The 13,853-nt window shown below is 45.0% G+C and overlaps 1 protein-coding gene across 2 annotated transcripts in view; it reads right to left on the bottom strand.

Annotated features, from left to right (window-relative positions):
* The window catches only part of CDON (cell adhesion associated, oncogene regulated), a 98,270-nt gene extending 92,640 nt beyond the window's left edge, over positions 1 to 5,630 (bottom strand). The window contains exons 1-2 of one of the 2 annotated variants that reach the window (XM_061167005.1): positions 5,504 to 5,630; positions 3,638 to 3,781 (exon numbers count right to left, since the gene is read on the bottom strand). The gene's annotated coding sequence lies outside the window, so the exon portion shown is untranslated. Of the gene's footprint in view, positions 1 to 2,145; positions 2,334 to 3,637; positions 3,782 to 5,503 lie in introns of those variants that run through there. The other variant, XM_061167013.1, reaches the window with a different exon arrangement.
* Between the last annotated feature and the right edge of the window lie 8,223 nt (positions 5,631 to 13,853).

Here is a 13,853-nt window from a genome sequence, read left to right as displayed (position 1 = left end):
GGTCTTTCTAAGATAGTGACTAGGATCTCATTTTCTAATGACTGAGGAAGAGATGTTGTTATTTTCTTGTTTTCCCAATAACCACATACCTAATGTGCCAATAAAATGAACTACTACGAATTTCAGAATAGGCAAAAGCTGCGAAAACAATTGGAAAAGCATGAATTCCTACCATACACAGTAATAGAGATGGCTCTCAGACATAAGGAGCAGTGCAAGAAACCAGATATAAAGAATATTTATCATGTGAGTCTATTTTTATAAAGTTCAGGAACAGGCAAAACTCACGAACGGTTGAGACTAGTCAAAATAGCTGTCCTCGCCTAGGAGCGGCAGACAAGTCCGTGAAGGGGCACCAGGGCGCCTTCCAAGATGAAGAAATGTCCTACATCTTGATCTGGGTAATGGTTACCACACATGTGCATATATAAAACTTCATCTGGCTGTTCACTCAGTATACATTAACTGTACACTTGTGTACATTTTCCTATTATACCTCAAAGGGGGAGGGGAATGCAACATTGTTTCCAAGTGCCTTTTAAGTCTCAATTGCAAAATGAAGAGAACTGTAGCATACTGAAGCTAGAGCAGTTCCATGTGCCCCCACTATTACTAACTTCGGAGAATTCCTCATTATTTAATCTTCAAAAGAAATCACTTCTGGATCAAAGTAACAGACTAACGTGTACAGGAGGAGTTACCTAAAATAGCAGCTAACATTCATAGAGGTCTTACTATAAGCCAAGTGCTTTACTTTCCATATCTCACGTAAACCCCAAAACAATGCTAACAGTTGCTACTGTTATTAGCCCCATTTTAGGGATGAGGAAATCAAGGCTTAGATCAAAATCACTTTCCCAACTCACACAAATAAAAACAAATGAGCTAATCTATGACAAGAATGGCTGAAAAGCAAGCTGTATGTCAGCTTCTTAATTCTGTTTACATAAGAGAAATATAAAAATATTGTAGCCAAATGTAAGCAGAATACATCTCAGTTCAGTAACATAACCTGTGCATTTCCCCCCCCTCTCAAGTAGTATGGAACTTGACAGTTTCCTAACTCTATGGTTAGAAGCACAGCACTGGTTCTCAAGAACTGAAGTCCTGACTCACATTCCAACTGACAGGTAGTAAAACAAAACCTGCTTTGGGATAGTTTTTATTATCTCTGGCCATCAAAATACACCACACAGCAAAGTTCCTGAAAACTGTGAACAGAGAGGGGCCCAATGCTAACTTTAGTGTTTACTTCCATTCATTCCAGAGTCTTTTCAATCTGACCATACCAGTAGAATGCAAGCCCAGGAAGAAGGTAGAAAAAAAAGTTAAACATATTCTCTAAAAGACGTATTCATTTTTTAAACACGTAATGTTAAACATTTAGGAGGCTCTAGTAGAGGACTACACAGGAATCGGATGGGGAAATCTGTGACACACAACAAGATTTTAATCAGAAACAAAATCTATCAAATTAACCATCATATAGGCTACTGCTCTCTGCTCTAGTTGAAAGCTACAAGCACTGGAATTCACACTCATTTTTAACTATTCTTGGAAGATGAAAATCAATTAAGTAGAACGCCCAAGATTCAGAACTGCTCTTCCTTGAAAAACACACAAGAAACAAACCAGGCTCATAGTCTGAAGAGCGTCTGTATTCAAAAATCATTCAGGGGCAGGGGAAGAAGGGTGGGGTGAGGGTTGGGGAGGGGGTGGAGTGGAGAGACATGCTGATGTTTCTCCAAAATTTTGCTCCAAAGATTTTACAGAATATTTCTGAGAGAGATATTTTCATTTATTTGTGGCCGCTGGCAAGTGTGCAAAGCGATGCCTTAAAAAATCCTAGCAATCAGAATTCTTCAAAAGACAACAGAAGAGAGAGACATATCCTGCACGAAGGTAAATGTTGTGATAATAATGTTACAAAAACACAATAAAAGTCATATAAAAACAAGACAGCAAACTCAAATATGCCTATTCAAACAAGCATTTCATCTCTGCAAAACACTCTGCTTCACAGAAAAGTCTGATTCTGCTCTTGGCTGAAAAAGTTATTAAAACAATAAAGCGGCCCTTACAGGCGAGACCGAACTGTACCATGATTTTACATAGTTATCAAAAGATCATTCAGAGAAAACTTACCAGGTCTGAAACGTGTATATGCTTGTGCTTCAGAGGGAAAGCAGAAAAGTGACTTTCTGTACTCACAGTGGCGTGCACTTCAGGGTAAAGACGCATCACCACAGTCGTGCTGGTAAGAAAGTCCTGGCCAGCAATCTGCCTATGGGTTGGGCTCTTCTCTTACAAGATAAGCTGTTAAATCCTGCCTTGATTTTAGATCCGCTAACATATGGAGTCTTCTAATGTAGCCTCTCTTCATCCCCACGCCCACCACCACCCCCCATCACCACTCGGCCCCCCTCCCTCTCCACACACACACATACAAAAAAGGCACTGCAGGGCAGAAATTCCTCAGGTGCTCGCTAATGGAATTCCCAGGGTCTTGGAGCCGCTTCGGGGATCAAGAGATCTCATCGCCCCTGCTGGGGTAAGGAGCAGCAAGTCTGTTCCATTTAATCAAATACAGAATGAATTTTCAGCTCTATTCACTAGCTTGTCTCCAGGGCTCTCAAAAGGCACCAGGCAGCTAGAATCACACACATGTGGCTCTTTTAGGCAAGTATAATTAGTTTGATTTTAAAAAGCCACATTAATAATATCACCTCAGGACCATTATTCAGGGGACAGATGACAATGATACTGTATGTTTTAAGCCTGACAATGGGGGAAAGAGCACAGACAATGACGGAGAACTTGAAGGATTAAAAAAAAAAACCAACAAACCAGTTTTTCATTTAATTGTAATCCAATATATTTAAAGTGAAATTAAATATATCCCATATACTATCTCTTCATTGTAATTGAAGAGAGTCAAGCTCTCCTTTCTATTCTCCTGAAAAATGAGTCAGGACCATATATACAACATTTATAAATGGAGTGCTTATAAATCAATGAAATATTTACGTATAATGTAAAATTTTAAATGCAAACAATAAAGCATTCTCTAATTCACGTTAATAAAATTTCTTGAAAAAAAGCACCCATCAAAACTCACATTAAATCAAGTCCTTCAGAGCAATCTATTTAGCAACCAGACTCCAAATTTCCTTTCTAATCTAATTAGCTTCTATTAAGTAGTAAGATCATATGTCTATAGAAGGACTATCCCTAGACGTCAAGGCTTCTCTTCTGATGTGTTGCCTTAGCTACACTCTTAGACAGTAGAAATGCTAACTACAAGGCAATAGCTAATGTAACAATGTGTTAAAAAAGAACAAATTTTTCACTTAATTGGTTTAAATTTCCAATCTCCAGCCTGATTTTGCTACAATAAGGCTTAATTCTTGAGATAATTTCTCCAGTATTTTACTTAAAAACAGTACCAATTCACTTACAAACAGTACCGATTTTAAGTCCAAACGTCTGCATAAGAAACATTTCTAAAGAAGCAACATTATACTTCCACTTCCATTTTGACAAAAACATACATGAAATCATCTAGAAAGTCACAAAAGCATAAGGGCAAAAGTGAGAAAAGAAAAAGAAAGCATGAGAACCAGTCAACAAGTTTTACCTGAAATTCTTGGAGCCCAGCCCTATGGCAGAAGTTCTCACTCCAACATAAAGACTTCCTCTTTACATACACCTTAGAGATGGGAGGGTGGGGGGTGTCCTATCTTAAAATGAACTTAGTTCCTTCCATGCACAGTCAAGCCACCTGCAAAGAAGACAAGTAACACGGATTTAGAAGCCAACCTACACGAGGTAGATCTGTATGCTCCAAGTCCTAAAGGTTCTCTGTGCTTCCTGGCTGGAGGGTCAGAGCTGTTTAAGTACTTTCCACAGAAGAGGAGGCTGATGAGAACCAGGGCAATCAATCAAGGCGTCCCAAGTGAGTTACTACACAAACAATAGCACAGTACCTCTAGTAACTGATTTTCCTGGTTGACTAAACTATTCAAACAAAGACAGATTTCCCAAATACTATATCCGAGTTTTTGCATGAAAGTTAAACAATATACACATGTGTGTGTGTGTGCGTGCGTGCGTGTTTTACAGAAATATAAATGTTTCTGCTCCACACGCTGCCAAACACACACCCAGGGCACGTCTTTACGAAATGAAACAGGTTTTCTCCATCCTTCTCATATAACTTAGAGTATGAGGCAGTTTATTTCCACATGTGCAAAACAGAAACTACAGTATTTGGTGCCTCTCTGGGTTCCTAAGAATGCTTTCTAGTTAAGCACTCATTTAAATTTTCCAGAAATTTTCTAGAGGTCGCTTTCATCTTGTTCTAAAAGTTGAACTACTCCCACATTCTCAGCTAAAATAGACTACCCCCCAAAAAATGATCTATAAAATGTAATAGACTGTTTAGAATTGTGAGAATAAACCCATTTCATGCTCCAGCCCCCTCCCACCCTCTCCTACCAGACACTGTCCACTAGTCATGCCAAGAGTCAGCTGGAAAGTCTGCAGCTTGTGGCATCAGTGAGGCAAGGAAGGAGAACTGGCCTTGTTCACCTTTACTGGCCACTGGCCTGAGACTGTATCTCATGTTTCCTTTTAGTCCAGTCTTCTGTTTCTCAAGGTGTCTGATTTAAGGACACAGAGGTTAATGAGATTCCCTCAATTCTAGATGCCAACTTGGAAGGCAGCCTGCCCTTCAGGCACCTGCCACCCTCTGGAGTCTGAACTGGGAAAAACAGGCATTCTGGAGAAATCTCTTTTTGGAGAGCCTTCCACCTGATTTGGTGGGCTGGGGAGAACAATGAAGGGAAGGGCGAGAGAGGCTCTCTAGCCCCTCGGTGATTTATTACTGAAATTCCTAGATGTGGAGAGAATGCAACAAAGGTCTGGAAGCTGCAGAATGAAATAAATAGCGGGCTGTAATGTATTTAGCAAATGATAATGCAATCCACAGAATGCTTTACAGAGGAGAAGGAAAAAATACGCTCCCTGGGGCTGGGAAGTCACTGAGTCTGTGAAGGCAGAGAAAGATACATTGTGCAGGAAATTTCTCTTGATTCTCCCTACACATAAATCACTGTCTCTCTCGGGCGCTCCGCGGGGATGGAGGTTGAGAGAGGCGAGAGATCTGGCTCCCTTGGGAAAACGATCCGGCGCCCCTTGCACCCCGCTATGCTTCATCTCACCTGCCCCAGCGGATCATTGTCAAAGAGATTGCATCGTGTCACTGACACCTCACCCCGCCTCCTCCACGAGGTGGCTGAGTCCCCGGGACCGGGAACCTAGGAGCTCCCCGCTGCGCATCCTTCAGTTACCCTTCCCAGACCCCGCACGCAGCCTGGACCCCCAGCCCCTCCCGGGCAGCCCGCTCTCCCGGACCTCCAGCTCCCAAGCCTCGTGGCGCCCAAGCCCGGTGTCCCCAGGCCACCCCTCCCGCCCACCCTTAGGTGCGACCCCACCCCCGCACCTCTCAGCGGGGCTGGCTAAGCCCCCAGACCTCCTGCGCGGCAGCCGGCTCCGAAAGCCACCCCCAGGTCATCCCCCGCGCGCTGGCGGCGGCTACGGCGGCGGCGGCGGCTGCGCTTCGAATGGGCCCCTCCATGCACCGGGCAGGGCAGCGGGAGGACGCGGCGCCTCGCACGCCGGGGCGGGGGGCGCGGGGGCGGGCGGCGCGGGGTCCCGATCTCCTCGCACCAAGCCGCGCGAGCCGGGCACCCAGGACTCAGGGGAGGGGAGGCGGGGGTGGGTGGGCGGAGTCACCGGGGCGCGCCCCCGCGGCCGCGCTCCTCCCCGCCAAGGCGCGCGGGCGCGTCACCCGGCGGGCGCAGCGCCAGCGAACAGCACGCGAGGAGCGGGAGGAGGGAACCGGGCCGCGGAGGCCGCAGCTCCCCGCCGGCCCGCGCCCCGCCGGAGGGTGCGCGCGCAGCCTGCCAGATCAGCGGCGGGGGGACGGGCCGTACCAACGAGCGCTGGGGGGGGGGGTGCTCTCCGGCAGGCCCTTCTCCCTGTCCCACTCTTGCTTGCGCTACAAGGGCGGACCCCCAGGAAAGGAGAGGAAAGTTCTGCTTTGGTTTAGGATGGGGCAGGATGAGCTGCCTTAGCAATGCTCGGAGTTTCCCATAATGCCTGCACTCCCTCCCCCCTCACCTTTACTTCCCCGGGAGAGGCGGCCTTTGGGGCGGTCCACTTCTGGGCTCGAGCACGAGCACTACTGGCTTACTCGGTCCCCGGCTTCCCCGCCCAGACCCCGCCCCTCATCCCTCCACCTAAGTCGTCTGCGGAGCCAGCCAGTCCATCCCTTCTCTTGGCTCGAACCTAGTGTCTGCCTTATGGCTCCGGCTTCCCGCCGCTTTTGGTTCCTTCGCCTTTGCCCCACGTTTAGTATTTAGATTCTTAGGCGGTGAATCTTCCTCGGGTTCACCGGTTCTCCCGCTCTGTTTTCACATACACGCAGGCAGGTAACAAAACTTCCCAGAGACTAGGAGAGGCTCAGCGTCGCCTCGTGCAACCACCTCGGCCTTTGGCCCCAGAGTCTTTCCAACTTGTCCTTTGGACGTGCCCCAAGTGATCTGATTTCGTTGAACTTCAGTTGTTCAAACAGAAAAGGGGGAAATAATTTCTACTGTATTTAAAAGGTTGTTGTGAAGCATGATACTTAGCGGAAAGCACCTGCCGCAGCATGGGCATTCGAGGATTGTGACCTTTATATATTAATACTAATAATAATAATAGCAGTTAATTTTTTACCATCATCGTCACTTACTATTTAACTACAAAAAAAGAGCTCTAATGATACTTGGAGTTCAAAAACACTCAGTTCGGAACCTCAGGAGAAATATGACGTTGCTTACCTTCCATGGGATCGCAAAAAGTCACGTGACTGAGCGACTTTCACTTCACTACCTTCTTAATTGAATTTCACAAGCAAAGGCTATGAAAGTGTGGTGGTGTTCAGACAGTTTAGTTTTTTTACTTTAGCTACATCCGGGGTCTTTATGAACGCATTGGATCCTAAGAAAGTCAGTATAGGAGAGGGAAAAAAGAACTCTACTTCTTTGTTCTCTGTTGTTTCATTTTTTACTTATTCAAACTGAGTCTGTATGTTATTAACTTAAGGTATGTTACATGATTTTTTCAATCAGTCAATAAGATGGCCTGTAAACAGTGAAGGTTTATTTGAACTGAGGGTTTTGTATGAATGAGATGGAAGTCTGCAGGTTTCTTGCAGCACTCTGTAAGAATCCCATAGCAGTTCCTCTACAGACTTTTGAGGGTTCTCTCCTGGAACCTCATTGATTCTGGGCTTTCCCAGGACTCATAGTGCTCTCTGAATATCAGTATACCTATTTGAGGCACTAGTGGTAAAGAACCTGCCTGCCAATGCAGGAGACGTAAGAGAGGCAGGCTCAATTCACAGGGGGTTCAGTTCTTGGGTTGGGAAGATCCTCCAGGAGGAAGACATGGCAACCCACTCCAGTATTCTTGCCTGGAGAATCTCATGGACAGAGGAGCCTGGTGGGCTACAGTCCATAGATCTCGAAGAGTCAGACATGACTGAAGCGACTCAGCACACATAATGGTATTATTACTCTTAATCAGGCCTGAGAAATAATCATGATGTTTCTGGATGCTGATTACTCCCTTGCTACCTTACCTGTAAAGTGGAGAATTCATTTCAGGGGCAAATTATTTCCCATTAATGAATTATTCACTTATTTGTTCACTTACAAATGTAAAGTAATATTTTACAAGTATTATTGAGTACCTACTCTTGGACTGCAAGGAGATCCAGCCAGTCCACCCTAAAGGAGATCAGTCCTGGGTGTTCATTGGAAGGACTGATGCTGAAGCTGAAACTCCAATACTTTGGCCACCTGATGCGAAGAGCTGACTCATTTGAAAACACCCTGATGCTGGGAAAGATTGGGGGCAGGAGGAGAAGGGGATGACAGAGGATGAGATGGTTGGATGGCATCACTGACTCGATGGACATGGGTTTGGGTGGACTCTGGGAGTTGGTGATGGACAGGGAGGCCTGGCATGCTGCAGTTCATGGGATCGCAGAGAGTCGGACATGACTGAATGACTGAACTGAACTGAACTCTATGCCACTCCTAGGCAAAGAGATACATGGAGAAATAGGACCCAACACAAGCTTCAAAGAGCACACAATCTAATTGTGATACCGACCCATCAGTGGATAAGTATGTTGAGACATCTTCAGTGCAATGAACAAGCAAGGTGTGGGGGCACAGGGCCAGTGTAGCCAACCCAGTTTAGAGTTTGGGGAGAGTGGAGGGTGGCTTGTCAAGAAAGGCTTCCCAAAAGAAGTGACCCATGAACTAAGCCTTAAAGGACAGTAGGGTTGGCCAGGTACAGGTGAAGGAATGGGAGGGTCGTCTAGCAGAGGGAATATAATGAATAAAGGCAAGAACGGAGGCAGCTCAAAGGAACTGCAAATACTCCTTGGTGATTGAAGTGTGAGGGGTCAGGTAGGGACTGGTAAGGAAAGGAATTGCAGGAGGAAGCTAAAGCCAGATCACAGATGGCAGTGCATGTCATGCCAAGCAGCTGAGACTCAGTTCTGTAGACTGTGGGAGTCGTCAGTGCAGTGGGAGTGTGATATGGGCAGATTCATGTTTAGAAAGATCACCAAGCAGCAGCTATATGGACAGATTTAAGGGATCCAAGCCTGAGATCAGACAATTTGGAAGCTTCCAAAGCAGTCCAGGCTGGATCAAAAGACTGAAGTAGAACAACTGTAGAAAAGTGAAGAGAAAGGAAATTCCAGAAACAAGAGGAAATCTTGGCAAGGTTTGGAACCTGATGACATGTGGAAAGTAAAAAAGAGAGAGGACTTGAGAATGACATCAGCCTTCTAGCTTGAGAAGTTGGTGACCCTCTCTCTAAACCCATGGTACTCGGGAAGAGAGCCATGCCCTGCGTGAGAGATGGATTTAGAGGAACAATGGTGTTTGATTTTGATACTTTTCAGCTTGAGGTGTCCATGGACCTTCCAAGTGAAAGTGTCTATTAGATAGAAGAGTCCAAGCTGCAGGTTCTAGATTTGAAAGTCATCAACAAAGAGTAGTTTTTACACTATGAAAGTAGAGGTGAAGCTTCAGGAAGAATATGGAATCCTAGAAAACTGCTGCCAAAGATAGATCTCTAAAATTCTGATATCTAAAGCCTTCAATTATCCCGATGAATTTGGAGGGTGCGTTGCTTAGAGAACTCAAGGTGTAAGACTTGAAAAGTATACTCTGGGAAGGTGATGAGGGTTTGGATTGTCATTAGAAAAATGAGAGTTGAAAATTGAAAGTTGAAAAGCATTTACGGGATTGATGCGGGATGGTTAGATTGGAGATGGTGAATTTGTAGTGATGGAATCTGCATGACCATCAAAATTTAACTGCTCAGGCATGAGGGGAAAGAAAGCACTAGACTGATCTAAATTCAGAGCTGTGCTGGAGGGTATGCACAATGAGATTAATATACAATATTAGTAAGAAAATAATTTAAGTCATCAATCACAGAATCTGGGCTGTGAGCTGGAAAGAAATGACCAAGCCCAAAAGTGCAGGTGCATTATCTTCCCTGTGACCGTGAGAAGGGTATGGCAGGAACGCCACAGGTAGATTCCTTATCTATCCATGTCCTGTTCAGAGGCTTGGTTTTTCTGTTTATCCCCACTGGAGGCAACTCTCATGGCCAAACTGAAGCACCTGGTGAGGGACCAACTACGTCTCTTGTGATATATCAGAAAGCAGTGGCCATGGTGGTGACATGTTCCCCCTCACTTGTCTCCAAATTTGCCTGTTTTATATACAAGGAAGGCACAGAAAATGCAAGATCACCGAGTTAATGATATTCAGGCTGGGCTGAAAACTTGCACTTGGTGGCATCCTGCTCATTTGGTATTTATCAAATAGTTATTGGTATTGTACCTTAAGATTGAAGGCAGGAGGAGAAAGGGAAGACAGAGGATGAGATGGTTGGATGGCACCACTGACTCGATGGACATGAGTTTCAGCAGGTTCCGGGAGTTGGTGATGGGCAGGGAAGCCTGGGGTACTTTCACACATTGATGGTAAGAATGAAAAATGGCACAACCACCAGGGTAGAAAATCGGAAGATGTTAATAAAAATTCAGCGTGCTATCACCCTTTGATCCAGCAGTCCCAGCCTCTCGATCTATCCTACAGACCCTCCTGCACACATGTGCAAGGCTGATGTGAAAGTCATTCACTGCGGCCTTGCTCATAACAGATTTAGAACAATCCAGGTGTTCATCATTAGACAAAACCGCAAAATCTGATATGAAAATAATACCCCCTTTTCCAGACTTAAATGAGATCACCCATGCCAAATTCCTAGCACAGTACCTGATACATAGTAGGATCTCAGAAAATGGTGATTACAGAAGCAACACCCAATTGAAGTGGAGGTAGAAAGGCTTTAAGGAGGAAGGAGAATGTGATCTCAGCCTGGAGGCTGGGGAAGATTCCAAGAGAAGTAGAGAAATAGAGAGACTTCCCAACGAGGAGTGAGGGGCACAGGGAACAAAGCTGTGAGGGCAGAATGGAAAGAGGAAGGAAGGTTCTGGACAGCGAGTGGCCCAGGAGATGAGAGCAGAGAGGTACTTAGGAGCAGTGGGAGGTGGAGTTATTGAGAGCAATCGGGGCCACAAGGGAAGGATTGAATTGTATCATGAACTTGAGACTTTCTTCTTTGGGTCATAAGAGTAATTAACTTATATTTGTATTGTATCTTATGGTGGAAAATCAGACCTTACTGGTTGGATTTGGTACCAAACAAAATGAATGTTATGAGCCTCTCAAATATTCTTGGGCTGGAAATGACCTAATAAGGGACATCCCCGGTGGTCCAGTGGCTAAGACTGTACTCCCAATGCAGGGGGCCTTGATTAAATCCCCAGTTAGGGAACTAGATCCCATATGCTGTAACTAAGATCTGGTGAGCCAAATAAATAAGTAAATATGTAAATATTTTTTAAAAAAAGAAGAGGAAATGACTGATAGACACGGCAAATGTCAGAGTGTCCCTCTTAAGCAAGAGTGGTCCGAGTTGGTCATCACCAAGCTGGCTCAGTCTGTTAAAGGTTTTCAAACCAAACAGTGATTTCACATGTTTTGATGTTGGTCATGGCTTTGGATTTTATTGGATCTTATTTACATAAGAAAAAACATTAACCAATTTAAAACTGAAAGAGGGAAGGGAAAATGATCATCTAAAAGTCAATTGGTTTAGGGCCTTTCTCTCTGCTAAAGGTTCCAAAGTTCAAAATAACAACTAAATCCCACAAGAAGTTGGGCCCAGAGGGCTAAACAATAACAAAAGTCGCTTGTCTCCCTTTGGACGGTTTCCAAATTTATACAACAAAGTTCCCCTTAAATATGCAGGAAGTTCTGATTATTTATGATGTAATTTAATATTGACATGTTATTAAGCGAGCTGACCCTCCTCCAGGCCTTTGGAATTTCACATCTAATGACTGCAGGATAACTTCTCTACCAAGGCTCAGAGGTGGGTCATCAACAGTTTTCCTCTGCAAGATTTTTTTTTTCCTTCAAAAAGGAATTCCAATAGGTTGACTGTACCCTCACTGTCTTGTACATTTCCTGAATGTGTGCAAGAGGATTTCACGGAGAGAGAGATTTCTATGGCCTTTTTAATGCTGAGCAGGCTAAGCTCCGGAGACTCACGGCCTAAACCCATTACACACAGATCACCTAACGCTGTGACTGGGTTTGTGACGCCAGATTAATTTACCCACACACCAGGTCGGGAGAAAATGACTTTACACATCTCCTTTGCACCAGCAAAGAATGTGGAGATCATTTTACAGGAAAGAGAAAGACAGGTCTGTAACGAAGGCTGGTGCAATGTGTTTGCTGTTTATATGTACCAGCTTGCTTCAGACAGCCATGGTTCCTCATCAATTATTTTATTTCTTAAATCAGCAGCAAAGAATGTTACAAAAACTAACTTGCCTCTTAGACAAATTACTTAGGCTTTCTGCAGCAGTTGTCTCATCTGTGAAACAGGAATAATGATACCTGTTTCCTATGACTGTGGTGAGGATTAAAGGAAATAATGCTTACAAAGCAATGGGCTTTGAAATAATATAAACATTATCAATAATTTAAAATAGCTACCATTATTACCTTTATCATCATGGTAAAAATCACTGTGAATTCTCCTCCCCCAGACTAAAGTTTTCTCTCTCTGCGTTATGTTTCTGTCTCTCTCTCTGCTTTCATTGTGAACAACTGTCATGCCACAGGAGCAGTGGAAGAGTGAGCACATGTGAATTAATGATCTGTGCCTGATGGTTCACGTTTTAGTAATAAGGATTATACTTACTCTTCATATGAATAGCTATCCATAAATGACATAAATTTAGAAGCCTGTTATGAGGGTGAGATAAGCTTGGCAAGCCTTCTATGGTGCTTGCTAACCAGATTAACATATACATACAGAAAAAGACAAGGCAAGCTCCTGAATCATCATCCTTAATCTTGCTCACACCCTACCTAACCAAGTGTTTTCTCTAGGTTGGTTAAAATTATTTCCAGACAGCCTCAGCGCTAACACGCCGTTCCTAACAGAGCTCCCTGAGTCCCTGTGTCTCCCTCAACCTCACGCCTTGCACTAGCCACCATGCTTCCCTGCATCCCCTCCTCTGTGTCCTGTTCTCTCCCTTGACCACATGTTGACCAGGTCATTTACCAACTGCCTGCTCCCCGATGCTGTCCGTCCCATCCTGGGAGTTCTGGGTACCACATTTTCCAGGAGGAATGAGAACTCTTTATGAGTTTGGACAAATGTAAAATGACATATATCTACCACTATAGTATCACATAGAATAGTTTCACCGCCCCCCAAAATCCTCTGTGAAAAGAAAAATAGAAACTCTTTGTTTCTGACTCCACATCACTGTCTCAGCCTTACCACTTCTGTAAGGGCTACAGAGACCGGGGCCCGGGGTCCAGACAGGAAGAAGACGCCAGGGGAGGAGAGCTGGGGACTCTGGCCGCTTGGGACAGAGGTAGGAGCCTGGAGAAACCTCCCTGAGTTCTGGATTCAGCCTTTACATTCACACTTATGCCCGAAAGGGAGGGAAGCAAGTAGGAAGAGCTGCTGGGAGCTAGCGGCCCCAGTGAGGGAGGTTTACGAGTGGTGGTGGGGATGGAGAACAATTTACACTGTGTTCTTGCTCACTGTCCCTCGCCTCCCTGCACCAGGGACTGCCTTAGTTAGCGAGGGAGTGGGATGGAGAAAGAGACAGATTTTCTCTACGTTTCTCCAGGCTGCCAATGTAAACTGGCCATGGGCTTCTCAACGTGCTTTCAGGCTAATTCAATCTAAGGGGTCAGTAACTGAGACCAGCTTTGTAATTGGTTCTCCTGGGATCTCAGGCCATCACTTTATAGGAGCAGACTTTTGAGTGCTACAGCAGGCACCCCTGGAGATATTTTGGCTTTGGGGGTTCTTCTGTCTCCTCCACCGCTGTTCGGATTACAGCACATGTTTGGCTCTGTGCTGCCTACATTTAAGGCCAAACAGAGGAGCCCTGGTGGTCCATGGGGTTGCAAAGAGTCAGACACGACTGAGGGAGTAAGCATGTGCGCCTTTCTCTGGGGCCTTCCCAGGTGGCGCTAGTGGTAAAGAACCTGCCTGCCAATACAAGAGATGTAAGAGACATGGGTTTGATCCCTGGGTCAGGAAGATCCCCTGGAGGAGGGTATGGCAACCTACTCCAATATTCTTGCCTGGAGAATCCCATGGACAGA

This window comes from Dama dama, chromosome 2 (assembly GCF_033118175.1).
Source record: "Dama dama isolate Ldn47 chromosome 2, ASM3311817v1, whole genome shotgun sequence".
NCBI classification, from domain to species: domain Eukaryota; kingdom Metazoa; phylum Chordata; class Mammalia; order Artiodactyla; family Cervidae; genus Dama; species Dama dama.
This window is presented reverse-complemented; position numbering and strand designations above follow the sequence as displayed.